General features: G+C 45.6%; 1 long non-coding RNA gene across 1 annotated transcript; it reads left to right on the forward strand.

Annotated features, from left to right (window-relative positions):
• The first annotated feature begins 294 nt into the window (after positions 1 to 294).
• Positions 295 to 7,280, forward strand: LOC126913202 (uncharacterized). The gene is made up of 3 exons (XR_007707897.1): positions 295 to 342; positions 674 to 809; positions 6,596 to 7,280. It is a non-coding gene; the product is annotated as an uncharacterized LOC126913202 (long non-coding RNA).
• The last annotated feature ends 12,237 nt before the right edge of the window (positions 7,281 to 19,517 follow it).

The raw sequence follows: 19,517 nt of genomic DNA on the forward strand, positions 1-19,517 counted from the left end.
GGATGAGCTTGGCAAGGGCTGGGGGACAGGGCACCTTGTCCTACCCCTAGATGGCAATGGGACATCAAAGAGGGGCTAAAACAAACACTCAAGCTTTTTTTTTTTTTTTTTTTTCTTTCCTCCTCTGCTTAGTTTTGGAGGCCACTTGGACAGCCCTTCCAATTCGAATGGCACCGGGGTGTTTGCCCAGCATCAGGTGGTGACTCTGCTCCCATCCAACAAGTGCCCTGCATGACAATACCTCCCCAGGGAGAAAATGCCAGCACAGAAGGAACTTTCTCTGAAACTGGAGGCCAGGAGCTGGAGCCAGACACATTCAAATGCGAGATAAGGCACATGCAGGTAATTAACCACTTGAATAAGCTACTGAGGGCAGCAGCGGTCCTGTTCCTTGCTGTATTTTGGCAGAGGAGTGGATGATCCTGTGACTTAGTTTAATCCAGGTGCCCAGGCTCCACACAGAGGCAGCTAGGTACAGCTCGATAGCCTGCAGTATGCGAGAGGTCAGATGGGGACCTTCCAGCCATGATTCGCGACTGACTTCAAGACTTTTTGATTTGATCCCGTAGTAATATCCATAGCGGTGTGTGCCTCGTGTTACTGATGTTTCAGTGTCTCTTCCCTGGTTCATGTGCAGGGAAGCATCTTTAATGCTTGTCTATTTTACTTTCAGAGGAGCCAAACTTGGCCAGGTGTCGAGAAGACAGGTCTGCTGTGAAGAGTCACTAGTCTCACTGCATTCTGAAGGCCTTCTTCCATCTTTGCAGAAGACTTTTAGGTGCCTGCAAGTATCTTGGACTACACCCGAGGTATTCTCACTCACCAGCAATGGGAAGGGCTCTTTCAGTGAAGGTGGTTGAGGAAACCTACAGATGGTGCTCCCACCCTGGGAAGGGACAAAACTGGAAACTGAGGGAAGTCAAACTGTAGGGGCAGGGGAGCGGTGGTGCTCTCATCACACGGCATTCACACCTGAGCTCATTGTCCCATTTACCTGCCCCCAGAGCTGGTCTGAAGGTCTGACTAGGAGCTCCTCCAAGAACTATATATGATCTCAAGAACAATATATGCTTCAGTGAATAAGGAAATAGCGGAGAGCACCCTCCAGACTTGCTACCTGATGCAACCTTGCATCTTGATATCTTTAGCTGTTTCCTTCGTGCAGAAAGTCCTCTCATGGTCCTCCAGAGAGGCCAGAGCCTCATTGTCTGTGCCTCATCTTCAAAGGCTTCAGCAGCCCAGGTTGTCCTCATCTAGCACAGTCACACAGTCAGTGCTACAGGGAAAGCAGGGTCTTTCCAGCAAAGCCTACCTAATCTGAGGGCCTTTGCGAGAGGCCCAGGAAAGTTTCCCCCATAATTGTAGGGTGCTCAGCTCGGGGCTGCCTGTGCAGTGCAATTATCTTTTACCAACACAGTGACTCCTGCTCACCCTGCAGCACAGCTGCCTCGCTGGAGCAAAAGGTTAAGTATTAATTACTGCCTGTAAATCCAAGAGGTCTTCTCCAGAGAGCATCACTAACACTTCCGAGACTGGCTTTATACGTGTTGAGTAAAAGCTGTCAGATGGCGATTTCAGCTAGCATCGCTTTTCAGCCTGTAAAATCATAAATGGGGGAGAGGAATACCTGATATTTCAGGGCTTGAGTGGGGGCTCTTCGCCTTCCGCTCTGTTTATGGCTTTGGAGTGACACCTACACAGTGGTGTTTGAAATATTTATGTGCTGTTTTTGGTGAACACCTGCAGAGGAATCCCACTCCTCATTGTAGAGGATGCTCACAGGACTGGAGAGAGAGGGGCAAGAAAGCTGATTTTCCCGCTGCAGGTGTAGGCTCACGCTACTTAATCCTGCACTCATCTTTGGCTAGGGCACTTGGGGGATGTGAACTCTGATACTCAGCATGGCAGGGGTGCAGCTCAGCCACCCCCTGGGATGGATGCCACTCTGCATCCCACCTGGGCCCATGGTCTCCTGTACCAGGCTATTGAAGATATTGCTACCTGGTCTCAGAAGGGGAGCAGTCCTGCCTCAGACAAGACAGCTGTGAAGCAGCTCTGACACTGTGGATGCTTTCTGTGTGGTGGGGTGCCCAACAGACACACGAGATGAGCAGGATGCTATGAGCATGTCCAAAGCACCCTGCCTCTCTCCTAAAGATAGGCTTTTACCTGCAGCTTGCAGAATATTTTGGAGGTGTGTTTTCTTCGTTCCCTTTGTATGAGATACAGTGTGTGTTGGTGTGGCTGAGTCCTCATCAGGACAAGTACATCAAAAATAGCAATGGACAGATGGATTTTAAAATAAAAATGATTCTGTGCAGCAGCAGCTTTGTATACAGTTCTTTCCTGGAGAGAGGATCTTAACTAGCTGTCCTATTGTAAAGCCAGTTGGGCTCTTGAGATAAAAACAACAGGAGGAATTTGAATCTAATAATAAAATTATCATCATCATCACCAAAGGAAATGGTAATGACAGCCAGGATGAGCTTGACCATTTCTCCCAGGCTAATAAAATAATCTGGTTTGCCTTACTCATATCTGATAGTGCCTAATTGCCATGCCAGTTGCAGTCCTATTGCCAGTATAATTTTGAAGTGATTTACCATTTGTCTGCAAAAATTTGCCCTCTTGTTAGTCTTGCTTTATACATTCTTCCCCAGGATGTGCTAATTTTCTAAACCGAAATTGTACAGAATGATCGGTTAAGCCATAAAAATAAACACCGACATATTTAGGGCCAAAATGTGTTGTCATTTCACTCTTAAGGGTGTGAGCACTCACGGCATGTTCTGCATGGGCACATTTTCTCATGCACCTCTTGGCCAGCTTGATGGCTTGATGGATGTGCTGAGATGGGGATGGAAGGAAGGGCAGTGGGGAGGCTGGGAACCAGACCAGGACCTGGGAGACCTGCACTTGCTTCTGTTCCTCCTGTAAGAGGGAATAGGCGGGAGGAGGTGGGATCACAGCTCGGTGCACGTGCCATGCTTTTTGTGGTCTGCTTGAGGAATAATCCTACAACATAAATGCAAGCTCCTGGCACATCAGAGAAACAAAAGGCACCATACCCCTTCCGTAGTCAACAAGTTTGTTCTTCATATTTTTCAAGTACAGAGGTGCTGAGATCACATTTATGAGTCTGTGCCTGGTCCTTCTGCATGGAGAGCAAAGGGAAACAGCTAGGTGTCTCTCTGCACTTTCAGGTGCTTGTGTGCTTTAAAAATCTGAGCCCTGTGTGTCTGTGTCCTTGTCTTAAAATAGGTCTAACTGCTTTGGAAGCAGTAGGAAATATTACCACAAACACTCACTGGCCTGTTTCTAAGTACATGTTAGAAAATACAGACAAAAAGGATACTGTGAGTCCATGCTACCCTTGCCAGGGAAGCATCTAATAAGGCCAGAAGGAGAGCTGAACCCTGCGGATGGGATATGTGGGGTTGGCTGTGCCCGCTGAGTGTGGGGGGATTGGTCCCACCAGGAAAGCTTCCCACACCTCAGCATTTGGAGACCTGGGCACAGAGGTGGGGCTGCCGAGGCACTACGCCATCCCTTGCAACCTTGGCAACACATTCTGCTGCTCTGCAGATTTTTAGTGACAAAATACATGAGAAGGAAAATTCTCAAGGAGAGGAAGCAAACCCCACAACCCTGCTTATAATTAATGTCAAGGTTTAAACCCAAAGTGACAGGGAGCTCACATTTTAAGCTGGGCCTGTGTCCTGGATTCACCCTTTTGAGTGAGAAAGCAGTACTGTCACTTCAGATTCCCTGTTCGCTGTGGCGCTGGTAGTATCCAGGGTGGGAATGGTTGCACTCATCTACTGCCGTGTTTCTTCAGCGACAGAGTTGCTTTTCTCTGGCTACTCCTCAGGTGGGTTATTTGTCCCTAAACTCAATGGCCTCCATCAGACCCAGCCTCTGAGATTCTGTATGAATCTCGCTGGTAATGTCCTTCCTGGTGGCCTTTAAGGTAGGGTCCTCTAAGTTATGGACAGACCTGTAGCTCCTCAGTCATTGCCCTTTGTCTTGTCCCTAAGCACCTCCTGTGAACTTCCACAAAAGGACTCTGAGCATAGCTACACAGCGTGATATGTCTTGGCATCCCTGCCTAGGCTTCTTCAAAATGTGCTTCCCCTTGTTCAGAGCAATCAGTCCATTCCTGACGATGGTTCAGCAATGCCTCCCAGGCGAGTGAGGGCACGATCGGTCCTCTTTCTCCAAATTTTGTTGCGAGTGAGTCAGATAAATCAGCTGGGCATGGAGAGACTCTGTGAGGCAGGGGAGAGCAGAGGCTGCTGGTGCCTGCGTGTCCCTCACAGAGGAGACAAGATGGCTGCTGGGGCTGGGAGGGTTTGGTGCCAGCACCCCGGCACCCAAGGCCATCACATCTGGGGAATGAGGCCACCATGCACCACAGCTGAATTTAGGGATTTTAATGGGATTTTCATGGGTCCCTTTTCTGTAGAAGCAGACCTGTTGTTGCATCCAGCTGTGCCTTCTTTAAAAACATGGATATCTGGACGCATGGATATGGCCATGCGTTAGCAACAGTATGATGAAATCTAGAAGTGACTCCTCTGTCAGTTATCATAAAATGCCTTCCAGGGTAGCAACAAGCTTTTATTTTAATGGCAAACAAAGAAAAAAAGTATGTCTCTTTCCATTGTTAGTTGGTGTTTCAGTAATCCATTAACTTTTCAAGAGGAATCCTTTTAGGATCCAGGCTTAATTTTATTCATGGTTATGTACAGGACAGGAAATGGTACCAAACAAGGACAGGGTGAAAAAGGAAGGTGTTTTCCATGATTACTTACTTTTGAGGTAGCAGATAGCACACATATCCTATCTTCTCCAAAACAAAGAATCCAATAGCTAATTTTTAGATGGTAAGTTGCCACTGAGAAACTTGATTAACCCTGGTCATGGTCTAGTATGCTGGCACTTCTCCTGTCACAGCAGTACATCCTAGACATGACAGCTGATCAGCCTTAACACTGCTGTGGCTGGCAAAAGCAGAAGCAATTTCCCTCAGCAATATATGGCCCACAGACCTCACTCAGCCAGCTCACCCCTAAATTAGCTGCTAGTTTGGGCATTTCTTGTTACCAGGAAAAGGCCTGGGGATCAGGCCATCTGGGATCTGGGGCAGCCTTGAGCGGAGGAAGTGTGAGCTTTTGCTGTTCTGCCCTGCAGCAGAGTGATGCCAGCAGCAATGACAGCCACACGTCCGCTTTGTGCTTGCAGTGCATGGCACCTCTGGTTCAGGCGCGTGGAACAGTGCTGGTGCTGTCCTCTGCCGGGAGGGGAATCAAAGCACCAGGCTGTTAAGGGAACAGTTCAAGGCCAAACATCATGCCCCACACAGAGCTGGGAAGAAATGCAAGACTCTTGCCTCTCAAACCCTGTATAAACCACCCTTCCCCCCTGCAGGGTGGTATAGGATTTACAGTGGGGAAAATAAGCATGGTATAGACATATAGAATAAAGGGAAGATGTGAAAGAATTTGCACAAGACTGTGGATTTTCAGAAAGCAAACTACATGTGCCTTGTAATTGCTTTTTGAGATTATTGGGTACAGAGAAGGGTTTGGTCTGTTTCCATGTATGGGAATCACGAGTGAAACTTGCTTTAACTAAATCCCACTAACATGACATCCCTGTGTGCTTTTACTGCTGGTATCAAGAGGTAGGCTACAGCTATGAGCACAGTGCTCAACACATGCAGGAGTTGAATATAAGGATACTGCAAAAGCAGAAGACATGAATAGATGTTTTACATTCAACTTTAACTCCTGCTTGATATGTGAATTTGCATTGCCTGACTGGTGAGGGGTGGGTGTTTCTTTTGCATTACTTGCTCTTTAAGGATGTGATTAAAATGAGGCCATAAAACACCCCGTGTTTTATTCCAAAGTCACCTAGTAGACAAAAAAATTGAGAACATCCTGGGGAATGTCAGTAGTGGGACCATCTCCCACCACCAGAGTGCTTAAGCTAACCTCTTCACAGCACGTATGTAAAACTTTCAATTGTCCAGTGCTGGGTCTATAAGAAATGCTTTATTAACACCAGGACAAATCAAAATGCCTGCACAAGCCCTGCAAAGGATGGCCTATGTTGAACATCTCCTCAGCAGCTCTGCCCCCAGTGGGGTGATGTCCCCCTAGGGATGTAGGCAGCAGCCCCCATCACTGCCAGTGAACCCCATGGGGCTCCAGAGGAAGGAAAAACCCAACCACGGCCAAAAGTTAGCTCTGCAGCATTATCATGAAAAGTGTAGTTGCACAAGGGGCTATTCTCTGGTTGTGTTTATGTGGCTTGCCAGTTAGTGCTAATAGCAGCTACTCTTGTATGTCCCACAGTGGGAACAAGCCTCTTAGTGAATAATGTAGTGTTAAATTCTGGGTAAGACATCAAAGTGCCAGTAAAACCAGTGTTATAAGATTACCTCTGGCAGCTCCAGTTTGTGACCAAGCTATTTTTAATATTATAAAATCTGTTGCTCCCCTCCCATGAATAGGCATACTGTATTTTGCTCTTTCAAGTCAGAACATGCCTTTGTGAATTTCTTTCTCTCTTGCTTTCTCTTTTTTAGGTGTCTCAATACTTTCTCCTGTGCTCTACAAATGAAACTAAAACTGAGGGCTCAAGGATTCACGTCAGTGAAGACCCTCCAATTTTAAGTCACGGGTGAGACCCTCATACTAATCTTTGAGGGCAGGCTGGGCACTTGTTGTAAACCAACAGCAACAGCATGCCTCAGTATGAATGCACATATGGTACCTACAAAATACCATGTGCTTCTTGATTTGGAACCTCAGCAATACCTTAGCATACAGAGAACATAAGAACCACAAGAAAAGGCCATGGGAACAGGAAAAGACCCTTTTAATTCCACCTTCCTGCTTTTTCAACCTCCTCCCCCATCCCCTCCTTCTCCAGCAACAAATGAAGGTGTCTGTGCAACTCATTTACATGCTTTGCTTAGACTGCCTACTCTGGTAATTTATTCCATATGTTTATTGCCCTTTGTGTGCAATATTCCTGCCTGTGTTCCCTATTTGCTTATAATTTCCTAATTTTTCAGGTCCTATCTCCTGTTTTTTGTTTTGTTTCATTTTGTTTTGAACCTGCTCACCCATGTGTGATCTCTGTGAAATTTCTGCTTACAGCAAAGTTAGCAGCCAATGTTACTTTCAGCCTTTGCGAAGCAGTGCCTTGTTCAGGGGGACTATGCTGAGGCTGCAGACAGGATGGGACCTACTGGGAGATGTAATTAGTGCCAGCCCTGCTTTGGCGAGTCAGCGCTCCCCTTCTCTTCTGCTGTTTCAGAAGCCACAGCTTTCTAGAATGGGCCCATAAGGAGAGGAAGTGTCAAGGCCCCTCTCAGTACATGGCTGGGTTTAACAAAGCACTGAGCTGCGTGAAGCAGCTCCAGCTTGAGAAAGAAATGTTCTGAGTCTGAGAGTGTGACTTTGAGCCTGAGATTTGGTTTTGGAAATCTCACCTGTGCTGTTTTCAAGAAAACGGTGGCACTTGCCGCCGCCACAGTTCTATTACACCCTCATGCTCAGCCATGAGTTTAGTTTATGGGCAGCATCCACGTGGCATCTCCTGTACACCCCTCAGACCAGACACGTTGATGGACACCCTGTGAGCATCACCCAGCCACAAGACTTCCAAATGCTTGGACAGCTCAGTGCTTCCCAAGAATGCTGCCTGAGCAGGACTTGGAGGATTTGCTACGAAATGGGAATGCAATACATGGTGGTGGGCATCATCTGCACCCAGCACAACCTAGTGGGAATGTGAGTGTTCTGTCCAACTGTGGCAAGGTGGGAGCTGCCCAGGAGGCTGGTGGGTGCTGGGGGGGATGTGCCTCTGGGGCGTCAGTGGGTGAGCCCTCACAGGCCTGTGACATTTCTCAGCACCCACACTGTTTGTCAGGCAAGGAGCTGCTGCCGAGCTGGGTTAGTATTGCCTGCAACATGAGCTCTTTTCCTGATGGCTGCTAGGAGAATATCAATTATTTTTCACTATGGAAAAAAACACTGGTAAGGTTTTTTTCTCTGTGTGTGCATGTGTGTGTGTGCATGTGTTCGTGGGGGCACTTTAGAGAATTTCTATCTCATTTCTTAGATATCATCCCTGGTTTTCTTCCCAGTGATGTGAGAGTGCACATCTTTGCGGTCCCTTTTTGTCTTCTTGGCTTCAGTATTTCCAAATAAATGGAAGTGATTGCTTCAGTCGCGGCTGAATTCTTTGTGCAGAAAGACACTTAAACTTGTGCTCAGCTTTAAACGTGGGAGTTATCGGTTTGACTGTGGGTCAGCCCCACAGATTCTGGATGTGCATCCATGCCATCGCTTTTCACAGTGTTGCGTAACCGCTTCATAAATTTCTCTTATATCTATGTCTAGGTCAGGATCTAGATCAGTGAGTCACTCCCAAAGATGCAGTATTACATACAAATAGGTAAATCAGTAAGTACACACACACATATATAAAACCAAAGTGTGCAAATGTAATTTGCTGGAGAATCCTGGCTGTAAAAAGTCTTGCAGAAACCTATGTGTACCTAAATACAAAGTATTGGTATGTCCCAAGGCATATTCTGTGTCATTATTTCCATACCCATGTCATTGTTTCTAATTGTCATGCAATAGTCTTAACCATGCTTTGTGTTTTCCTACCTGGGATGGAAATGCATCCCCTTTGCCCATCACTATGTGGCTCATGTAAGGAACAGTCTCCATGGCATTGCTAAGGATTTTGGTTCAGGGAATGTATCTCTGCAATAGTCCCATTGCCTCTGATTTGACCTTAAACCCCTGTGAGGAGAAGGAAGGTATTTTGTGATTGCGGTGTAAGAATTTTACATACCGTGATGTCAAGCTTTGCCTTCCAACACATTAGGCAGCCCCCACCAGAGACATCACCTGTGCCTAGGGACTCTTCTTTTGGGGGAGATTTTTATTAAAAGGGGCCCAAGCAGCACACAAATGTACAAACAGATATTGTGGGTGTGTAAGACATGGGGAGAAGTGTGCGTGGGGAGCATTTTGCTTTTGTGAAGGCTCAGGTTAGCAAGGCTGCCTTTGTGTCATCCCACCCTTCTCCCAGGGCTATGCATCTTACCCAGGGCTGCTCCTGGGCACAAGGGAGCATCCTGGGATGTAGTGCATCCTGGCAGAGTTTTTCTGATCTACACAGGGAAAAAATCTGACCTCCTCTTTAGATGTTTTGTCTGCAGATCTACCTTGGTAATTTTCCCTTTGCTTTATTTAACATATCAAATTGAGGCTAAGGTATTCAATCTCATGGTTTTTAACAGTTACTGGTTTTACCATGTTTGGTTTGGCAGTTAAAAAAATCAACAGAAAGATTACATTTCAATGGCACAACACCCTAATCCTCAGGCAAATGATTTGTCCAAGCTTAATATGAATTACTTAGGATGTATTTTTTGATGTAAACACTAGTTCTAATAAAATGGTGCCTGAGGTACAGTTCTTCAACTTGTAATACCCTATCTGTGTTGGCCTGTACACATTGGATTTGAAACCATTATGATAAAATATATCCTCTTTAGCCTGATAAAAAATAAAAAATAATAAAAAAAATCACAGTGTAGGGCCTCCTCTCCAAGGGAGGACACAGAGCGTAGCCAGGAGTCTCCTTTGCACAAAGCGGGCCATGTTAGGGTCGTCTAAGATTGTGCCCCATCATCCACAGGGTATTTCTAGGGCAGAAATCAACTCTGTCCAATGGATTTTTCCCTTCCATGATGCATGCAGGGCAATCCCCACAACACTCAGCAGGCAGAAGGATGCAGCAGGCTTGTGCTCGGGTAGAGCAGTGGGTCTGAAGGGAAGCAGGTTCCCTCATCCCCATACCGGGTCCCACATTTCCTGCCCCATCATGGTAAGCAGGGCAGGGAGTGTGTTTGGTGTGTCAAGACGTTACATTCACCTTACCACCTCATTAATACATGAGTGACAGAAAGTCACCTCCAGCCACCTCCCCTGCTGCTTCCGCTACTGGGTTCCTCTCAAAGGTTTTCACAGAAATAGCAAAAAATATGCTGTTCTGGCAGGGTTACAGCAGTGTAGCTCACTGATGACTGAATGTGTTTTGGGAGTAAATACCAACATTTTGGATGAGTTTCCTCATTCTTGCTGAGCTATTCCTTGCTCAAAGTAATGCTGTCTTTACATCTGTCTTTAATGCTGTCTTGTAAGTCCTTTTAAAAAATGAGGCACAAGTGATGAGGACAGAGACATCTCATTTGACACAAAGGTTTTGGCTTTGATGGGAGAGGTAGGGTACCCTACATCTTGTTCAGTAACATTTCTGTTTTCTCCAAGGAAAATCGGAAACATTAATTGTATAATGAGAAAACATTCAGCTTTCTTGCTCAATGCCCCTGAGTTAGCTTGTGGGACAATCTAATGAAACTGGAGCATGATCAGATATTCCAATTGCCAGGGCTCAGTGTCTATTGTCACATGCATCCGACCATGTGGGACTGAATAAGTCAGCCCAGGCTTTTTAGGGAGCACGGCAGAAAATGCCACCCAAAGCTACAGGGGCTGACTGGTCCTAACACTCTGTGTGGGCTGAGACAGGTAAAAAGGAAAAGGAAAACTCCCCACACTGGCTCTAAAAGATGAACAGGCTTCTGCTGGGGAGGAGCTGAGGAACAAAAAATGCAAATAGCACCCAGCCTTCTTCCCCTTTCTGGAGTTTTGTTTCACCACCAGCTTTCCTGTGAAAACAGAAAAATGTGGGCATCAAAACACAGGAAACAACACCAGAAGATGAGTTTCTACTCTTTCCCCAGAAGATACCACTCCCTTCAGGACCAGTCCCTAATTCTGCCTTAGCTCTCAGCTTTGCCTGTGGCAGCTGTGGAGAAAGCCTTTTTGGGGATCCCCTTTTCAAAGATGTGATGTGTCCATTTAATTGTTGGTTGAGGGAGAAGATAGGCAGAGTGGTTGGGGAAGGTGGCCAGGCATCAAGATTTCCTTAGTAGTGTGGAGATGCCCTCTCCCAGCTCCAGCAAGGTGAATTGAAACACCATTGCTGCTGGTCATGGCCATGCACCATGGAGGAGCAGAGCCTTGGGCAGTGCCAAAACCGCACCGTGGAAAATCACCAGGGTTAGCTCCAAAGGTTTGCCTAGGCAGTGTGGGGAGCCCTGTGTGCTGGTGGCCATGCCCCTGCCACCACCACCACCTCTTGCTCCAGCGACCATGTGCCCACAGCTGGAGGTCCTGCTCCTGAGCCATGACCCAGGTTTGTGGGTTGCAGCCTCTCTGTGCATCTTCTCAGGTGTTTTTAAAACCAGCACTGCAATGCTTAGCCCCAGACCTTGCAGGGAATTACGCACGGAGGTTGATCAGATAAAAACTGTGCCTTCCACTCCAGAAGCAGGGGCTGAAATTACACGTGTAATTATAATGTAGTTAACCTGTGACTGCGCTTGGTATTTTTTTCCTTCAAGCCAATTATTACTAAAACTGTAAACTCAGTATGACTGAGTTGTTTATCACTGCCCTGAGAGGAAATCATCATTTGGCTTCACACTCCTCAGGAGTCAGGTACTTCTTACCTTACATTTACACTGCTGTTAAGATAATGTTAGCATTAATACCACTATTTTTCCTGTATTAATGCAACATTGTTGGTATTAATAATATTTAATTCAACTCCTCACTTCCTTAGGAGGCATCAAAGCCCAGAGTTATTATTAAGTGTGCAACTGGGTAATAAGCAGCTTGTCCCAGCAAAATTACAGCCTTTATGGCAAGGTGGCAATAGGCTGTGGGAGCCTTGCCTGCTTGCTGAAGCTTAGCAGCAGCTAGCATCGCAGGGAAAAAACAGTATTTGGCCCTATGGATGGAAGAGTTGGGCTTGATTCCTCCAATAATTCACCTGGACTACTCTTTTATTCTGCTCTTTGAGAGTTTATCTTCCCTGCGTCGGTATAAACCCTGTTCTGGACCTGGGGGGGTTTCTCCAGAACACTTTTCTGTCTGGCTTTGGAATGAGAACAGATTACTGGGGGTGCTCTGAGTTCCCAAGAGAGGAGACCTGCACATCTTCAGCTGGCCCACACTGGGAGACATTGCTTTACAATGCAGAATTCTCACACTGCAGTTTAGCCCTCTGATCACCTGTGAAAATCAGTCCTCTCTTTTCTCCCTCCACCCATTTTTTTTAAAACTCCTTGATCTGCAGAGAAAGGGGTCTGCTGTTTGTTTATTATAGAAATGACACAAGCTTAGGAAAACATTAGTTTTTGCTAATACATATTTTTCAGCCTTTCTAAAAGTAACATTTTATTCCCCAAACCCTCCACTTGAAATCTCCTGTAATCTGTCAGAGATACTCCTTCCCCTACACCACCAGATATGTAAACACATTTTTCTCTTCCAAGCTGTTCGAAACCCATCTATTTTGCTTTCTGTAGCTACATGCTTCCCTGTGCCTCCTCATACAGAAACCAGCTATGGCTCCACTGCCATTTTTGCTCCAAAACACCCAGGCTGAGCACAGCATTCTGCACAGGGCTTATCAATAAAGTGGTCCTCTCCTGCCACTGTGCTGACTCCTTGCAGACCCAGCAGTGGGCAGAATGTGATCAAGGAAGATGACACCGATAGATGCATCTCCCCAGAAAGCCTCCACATAATTAACGACATCTCAGTCCATAGCCTTAAGTTAGCATGCACTCGAGAAACAGTTTGGGTCTATCACTTTTCACTCTTGACATGGATCAAATTGGTCGTAATGGGGCTCACTTTGAGTTTTATCGACTTCTTCAATGTTAAGAAAGGAAAAATGTTTTTTTTTTTTTTAAAGCATTACTTTTTTTTTTTTTTTTAATGTGTGGAGAAAGAGCATGCTGCCTTGCCATCCCCAGCCAAATCTCCCCATCTCTTTCTCTACGAAATGTCTCCTCCGTGCCCAAACCCCCAGCCACAGGGCAATTAGGGGGCGTCCCGTTGTGCCCCGGCCGGCGAGCTGCTGCTCCCACGGGCGGCCCTCTTGCAGCCCGAGGGTCCTCCACGCGTGGGCTGGGGACCCCACGCCCTGAGGGGAGCAGAGCATCCTTTGCCGGCAGCCGGCTGGGGCGGCCGGGGGCTGAATTTGATGTATGAGCTTTGGCTCGCCGTTGTGAGTCAGCTCCGAACTAGCCGCAGGCGAAAGGAAAAAAAAAAATCTTTTGTGATTAATTAGAAAAACTGGACAATTATGAATTGACTGCGCGCAGGCAGCGTGCGGCGATATAAATAGTAATGAAGGCGGCTGGATGTGATGGACGCGCCGTGTTTGTGTGAGCTTGTTGGGAAAAGGATCCGATGGAGGTGGTGTCGCCTTAAATCACGCAATTCCTGCTCTCTGACTCTTTGTTCGCTCCGTCCCCGAGATTAGATTTGAAACTTTACAACTGAGTTTTGGTTGTATTGTCTAAACGCCGGGTTGTGCTTTTGCTGTCTGCCCGCAACGTATGCTTCTTTTCAACGAGCATCTCAAATTATTATGGTACGACTGAATAAGTCCAGCGGTGCTGTAAGTGGTGCGCTGTCATCGTTGCTCCTTTGTGTTTGTCAACAGCCTTTGCACAGGGGCTGACAGGCTCCGCGCTCAGGGAGCTGAGGGTTATTTGAATTCCCCAGCTTCTTCCCGGTTTGTAGAGCGGGGGAGGGGGGAGTAATAATAATAATAATAATAATAATAATAATAATAACAACAACAACAACAATAATAATAGTAATAATAATAACAACAATAACAATAACAATAATAATAATAATAATATCTGTAGGCGGCTCTCTAACGCACAATGGATAATTACATTCACCGCATTCTACATCACTCTACATTGGGCTGCCGCCTAATTAAAAAAAAAAAAAAAAATATATATATATATATATATATATCGGGGATGAGATCGCGTCATCGCCCGCATTTGCCCCCGGTTTCGGGGGAGCGGCGCACTTCGTAGGAACACGCGCGGCTTCTTCGCTTCGTGCGGGAAAAACCCACGCGGTTCATCCAGGGGCATCATCTGCCCCTCTCCCCCTCCCTCCGTCTGTCTGTCCGTCCGTCCGTGCTTGCCCTCGCAGCCCCAAAGCAGGGAGCGGTTTCCCGTGCTCATCTCTGCGCCGGTGCCGAGCCGTGCGCGCAGAGGGCACCGCTCTCGGTGCTGGGACAATTGCAAGGATGGGCTGGAGCCTCCTGCCGCGTTTATTTGCTAAATGATCAGGGGTTACACATGTACACAACTGTTCTTTTTCTTTTTTTTTTCTTCTTTTTTTTTTCCTTCTTTTTTTTTTTTTTTTTTCCCCACCTTTGCACCTTAGATTTTTGACCTTTCGGTTTTATTTTAACGGGAAAGAGTTTAACACAAACATTTCATACTTGCAAACGTAGCCGGGGTAAGGCAGTGTGTGCGCTTTTTGCTTCACGACCCTGCCAAAAGTGCATGGGCACCCACGGGTGCTCTGCTCAAGAGGGTTCCTGGAGCAGAAATTACTTCTTGCCTCCTCCAACTGAAGAAATGGGGTTGGTGAGGTACACGCGGTCTTTGATTGTCACAGCAGTTCTCCAACCAAAAATGCAACACTGTAACATAAAGGCATGCCTCTTCCGCAGTTTGCTGCACTTTTACTGCCTCTGAGACAAAGAGCAAACATATGATTGGGCAGGTGTGAGAGATAAGACAATAATAAACGTTTCTTCAGGACTACTAATGATCTTTCAGTAGATACTGTTGACAGAAGATGCAGATAACATCATGCAAAACAGAGTGAATGGCTCCTGATGGCATTAACTGTTCTCAGGTCGTATGCGTTTTGGGGAAGGGGTGGGGTTTTTTACACTTTGGACCCTGCCTGAATTAACAGAGCGCTGATTAAAGGCTTAGAGTACAACTGCAAACTACTGCAAATAATATGAGAGCAATTGGGGGCATTTACTCTCAAGTGTCCCGCATAAACGTAGAGATGTGCAGAGTGACACTACTGGACTGTATTTTTTCCTGATACATTATCCCTAACATTAAATTTAATGAAACTCTGTAGTGGTACAGACCACTAGTATAATGTTCTAGTCTCACAAGGTGTTAATTGGCACATCTTTGAAAATTTACAGAATCACAGTCTAAACTTTGACCGAAGCCATCAGGCCATATTCATTTTGAATTCCATCTGGAATGTAGGGGAACAAGGACAGCAATATCAACCCCATTATCCTGCATCTCTAACAACTTGCCTAAAAGAAAACGTGGGTTTTTATCTTGCAGATCCTCCATGCACAAAATTTCCATTGCAGTTGTGATATCTGACTTAGCAATTGATTTTCTCATTATTGTTCCCATGTCAATAATTCCCCATTCCAAGCCAGAGTGTATCTGCATTGCAACTAGGAGCCTGACCTCAGCACAACTGCTGCATGCTAGTTTTTCATCTGGTGATCTGGAGCATCTCTAAAATGCTAAGGCTTGGCAGCAATGGCTCCAACCTCCCAGCCATGTGCCGTGCATTTGCTGGGTTTGGAAGACCTCTGTAAAACACTCAAAACTGTATTTTTATTTCTCTTTGCAAACCGTGTCCAGATTGCAGCACAGACAACCCCATGCACTTTGCTCTGCCATATTGTGTCAGGTTCCTGGTGTGGTCCCCTGCCTGGACACCCCAAAACCTCCCTTTAGCCCCAGAGATGCTCTGTGGCTGTCCCTTCTGCAGGATGTTGGGCTAACTGTGTCCCCATCTGCTCTTTGTTCCCTGAGCAAGTCAATCCGTCAGCAATCTCTAGGCAGGTCATTCACAAAGTGATTTGCACTGCACGTGGTGCGTTTGGGGGTGTAGCCAAGCAGACCCCACTTCAGCTTGTGTGTCTTATGCCCATGATATGGTTGACACTAACAGCACCATTCCTGGTCTGTACCAGGGGTGCGCAAGCTTAGTGGTGGGTCAGATCCAATTGGTTGCAGTAATGTTTCCTTCTCAGGGTCCGATTCCAATAAACAAACAAACAAACAACGACAAAAAAAAACTCACCACAACAAAAACACATTTTGCTTTCCATTATATTATGTATCGTGTTATAAGGTAGTCTTAAAGTAATACTGATTTAAACCTATTTTTTTTCTGGGTACTTTTTCTGCCATTAGTGATAGCTGATTGTTGTTGCTGTTCCTTTTATCTAGGACATAATTTTGTTTTTAGGCTGTGAATGGTTGCAGTGCAATGTCTGTCACCTAAGCTGATGCCTTTCACCAGAATTTGGAGGTTGCCTCTCTTTGCATCTTTGACAGGGAGGAGCTCTGATGATTTTGTGCCCTGAGCTCCTGCACTGAGCCAGGGAGAGGAGGATTATGTCCTGACCACAAGGCAGGGGTCAGTGTCTGTTCACTCCAGTCACTGCTGTTAAACCACACCTTTGAAAAGAGAGACAGAAAGAAAAAAAGAATTCAAACAGAATGAAATAACAGAATCCTCTACCTGCTGCCCCCCAAATATATGCTCAAATGGTGGCAGGGATGGGGAGAAGACCAGAAGCCCCTCGATGCTGATAGGCTGTTTGGCATCACAGGGCTTGGGTTAGCGACCACTTGCTGGGCATCTCCGTGACTTTCACGTTCCATGCTCTGCTCCCCATCTCCAGTATCTGTTCAGCAGCACCGGGCATCAGTGTTGCTTTCACTTTGTTGTTGTTGCAAGGTGGGCATGCGTCGCTTCTGCCAGCACAGGAGCCATGCCAACTGCTTTTGGGTGTCCTCAAGGTACGGCTGGTAGCTCCTGGTCTTCCTGCAGGCCTTCCTGTCAGCCAGGCTTCTCACATTTGACTTTGGCACAGCCACAACAGTACTAGGTATGTCATGTTCCCAAATACTTACTGAAATCTCCCATTTAGATAGTAGCTATTAGGCAATTTTGGATGTTGCTCTTGTCCTGGCATGACCTTCTGTAACTATACCTCAAGATTAATTGTATTTGCTCAAGGAGTTGGCAGAGTTGTGTTTTGCCTTCTGCCTACTTGCCCCAAACTGGTGAACTTAATAAAGTGTTGTGAGGTGTGTTGTGATATTCTAATGACGACAAATATCAATCTTTTTCATCTACCAAGACTTTTTGTTATCTAGTTCTTCATCATCTGCCATCTGTCAGCCTGTTTGACATTGCACAGTGTAGATTTGGCATGTTACTCCTCACTGATATATTAAAGGGAATTGGTCAGAGGAACCACTTACAGTCTATGCTAGCTGTTTCTGACTTAACTGGAAATGCGTGTGATGCAAACTAGGATTTATAATTTGTTAACCTGCTGCTATGTGCTGTGCTGTGCAACACCTTATCAAAACGTGCAAAACTGAACTAGAAGAAGACAGCAAATAAGAGGCAGGTCACTCAGTGACATTTCTGTTTTCCCTCAAATAGGTATTCATCAGTCACATACCAAAAATTTTCAGGAATTTCATGTTGTTTCAGTGATTCTGTAGTATGTTGCCTCCTCCATTTATTACAGCATCACTTGGTTATCTTATCTCTGGTGGGTGCACTGCTATCTACAAAGGAACGTCTCCTGCTCTGCTTTTACGCCTCAGCTGAACACTGAAGGCTGTGACTAAGATTTCTGACTGCTTAGAATGACATGATAGTGCCTTCATCTCCTGTTAGCCAAGGGAAGATTTTTATCTGGAAGTACCTAGACCTTGTCTGTTGGCTGCTCATCTGGAGCCATGCTTTCAAAATCCTGTCAGGTTGTGTCAAGTTCTGGGTTTGCCCCAGCACAGATGCAAGTTGACTTTGGTTCAAATAGGACATGAGGAAATGTAGGGCTAACATTTGCTTCAGATCAGCCTTTGGAAATTCTTTGCTCCCTTTAAATTGAGTGTGAGCTCATTTTGAAGTTTTCTGGTCAGATTTGTGCAGTTTGGGCACAATTTCATAAATGGTGTCCTTAATATGATTTCCAGTGTTTTATGGACTTACTCATTTTTACCGTGGTTTATTTCTGCCTGTATTCATAGACTCAAGAGATTCGTCATCATTTTTTTTTTCCCGTTTCCAATTTTCAATTAGAGTCTATTGTGTTTCAGGCTATGACTTGCTGAAAACAGCCTCCAAAACCAGGTGAGGTTGTACCAGGTTCTTTTGTTACTCTCAAGATTTTTCATTAGGAATGTTTCTCTGACTCTTTTGCTTAATTCCCAGAAGCTTTTCTCTTGTCAGACATGCTAGTGGCACTCTGAATTATCCCAAAGACACTCAGAATAGAGCACTTAACTGAAGCCAATTAGAGGATGAATTTGCTTAGGTATGTTAACTTGCCTGTGAAGGTGTGGGAGACTGTCTTGATTTCCACTAAATAATCTTCAATTTACTTGTATCTTGCCAAACTCCTTTTCTTCTCAGCATGTGCTCTGTAAGTTTATGGCTGAATTTAGCTTTTCCTTCTCTTATGTTTAGAGTTCCATACTCACACTCATTCCTCTTTCTACACAGCGTGACTATTTCTGACCTCAAGTCAGATCATCCGAGATTGTGTCAGCTTATCTGAAACCTTCAAGACAAGAAACATTGCTGAGAATCCTTTTTGTTGCCTGCACAGATTGTTTGCTACATAGACTAGAAATGTTGAGACCTATTCTCTAGATATTACTCTAGTGCAAATAACCACAATTAACAGTTGGTCCATCTCCAAAGGAAGCCACTTGCCCACATATCATATCTACCAGTAAGGGAAGGGAAGAAGCAATGGCATGTTTTTCCCATAGCAAATTGGATTGGCTAAAGACAATTGCTTGCATCCAGTAGAGGAAGTACTCCTATTTAGTGCAGATTGGCCATGTTTTCCTCTGTTGTCTTTACCTCTTTCTCTGGCTGACATTACTAATCAGGTCAGCCAGAATTCTTGCCATTGACTCCAGTCAGAGAGGGAAGTGGAGCCCTGATATTTGCAATGGAAAATAACAGGACTTGCTTGATACCCAGCAGTGTTCAAAATGCTGTCAAGGTGTGGTGTTGAGCCTCAGCATTAGCGAGGATAAAATGAAGAGCACTGAGGAGCAACATGCTGGAAGTTACAGATGCTGCATGGCCTTGGTTATGTTATGCCTTCAGACCAGTGTGCTAATAGATATAACTCCAGAAAATTACCTTTCTGAATTTGGTGATTGTTCCTATAATACTGACAGGTGGCATCAAGAACATGATTTGCCAGTGCCTTCACAACACAAAGGGCAATTGAACAGAGTCTCTGGGAGGAACAGAGTCCCTCCCAGAGGGAGGTGGTCACTCCAGCTGAGGTACAGCTGGTGCAATTCTTGCATCCACCAAGCACAGCATGAAGGTAAGAAGGAAAATAATATATTCTTTCCTGCCTTCTGTGTATCTATGAAGAAACATCCACAACCCATACTGTAAAACATTGAAGAGAAAAAAAAGAAAAAAAGTCCAAAGCAGTCATGTATGATGACTGAATTGGAAAAAGGATGCTCCTCC

Source organism: Cygnus atratus, chromosome 2, assembly GCF_013377495.2.
Source record: "Cygnus atratus isolate AKBS03 ecotype Queensland, Australia chromosome 2, CAtr_DNAZoo_HiC_assembly, whole genome shotgun sequence".
Lineage (NCBI taxonomy): Eukaryota > Metazoa > Chordata > Aves > Anseriformes > Anatidae > Cygnus > Cygnus atratus.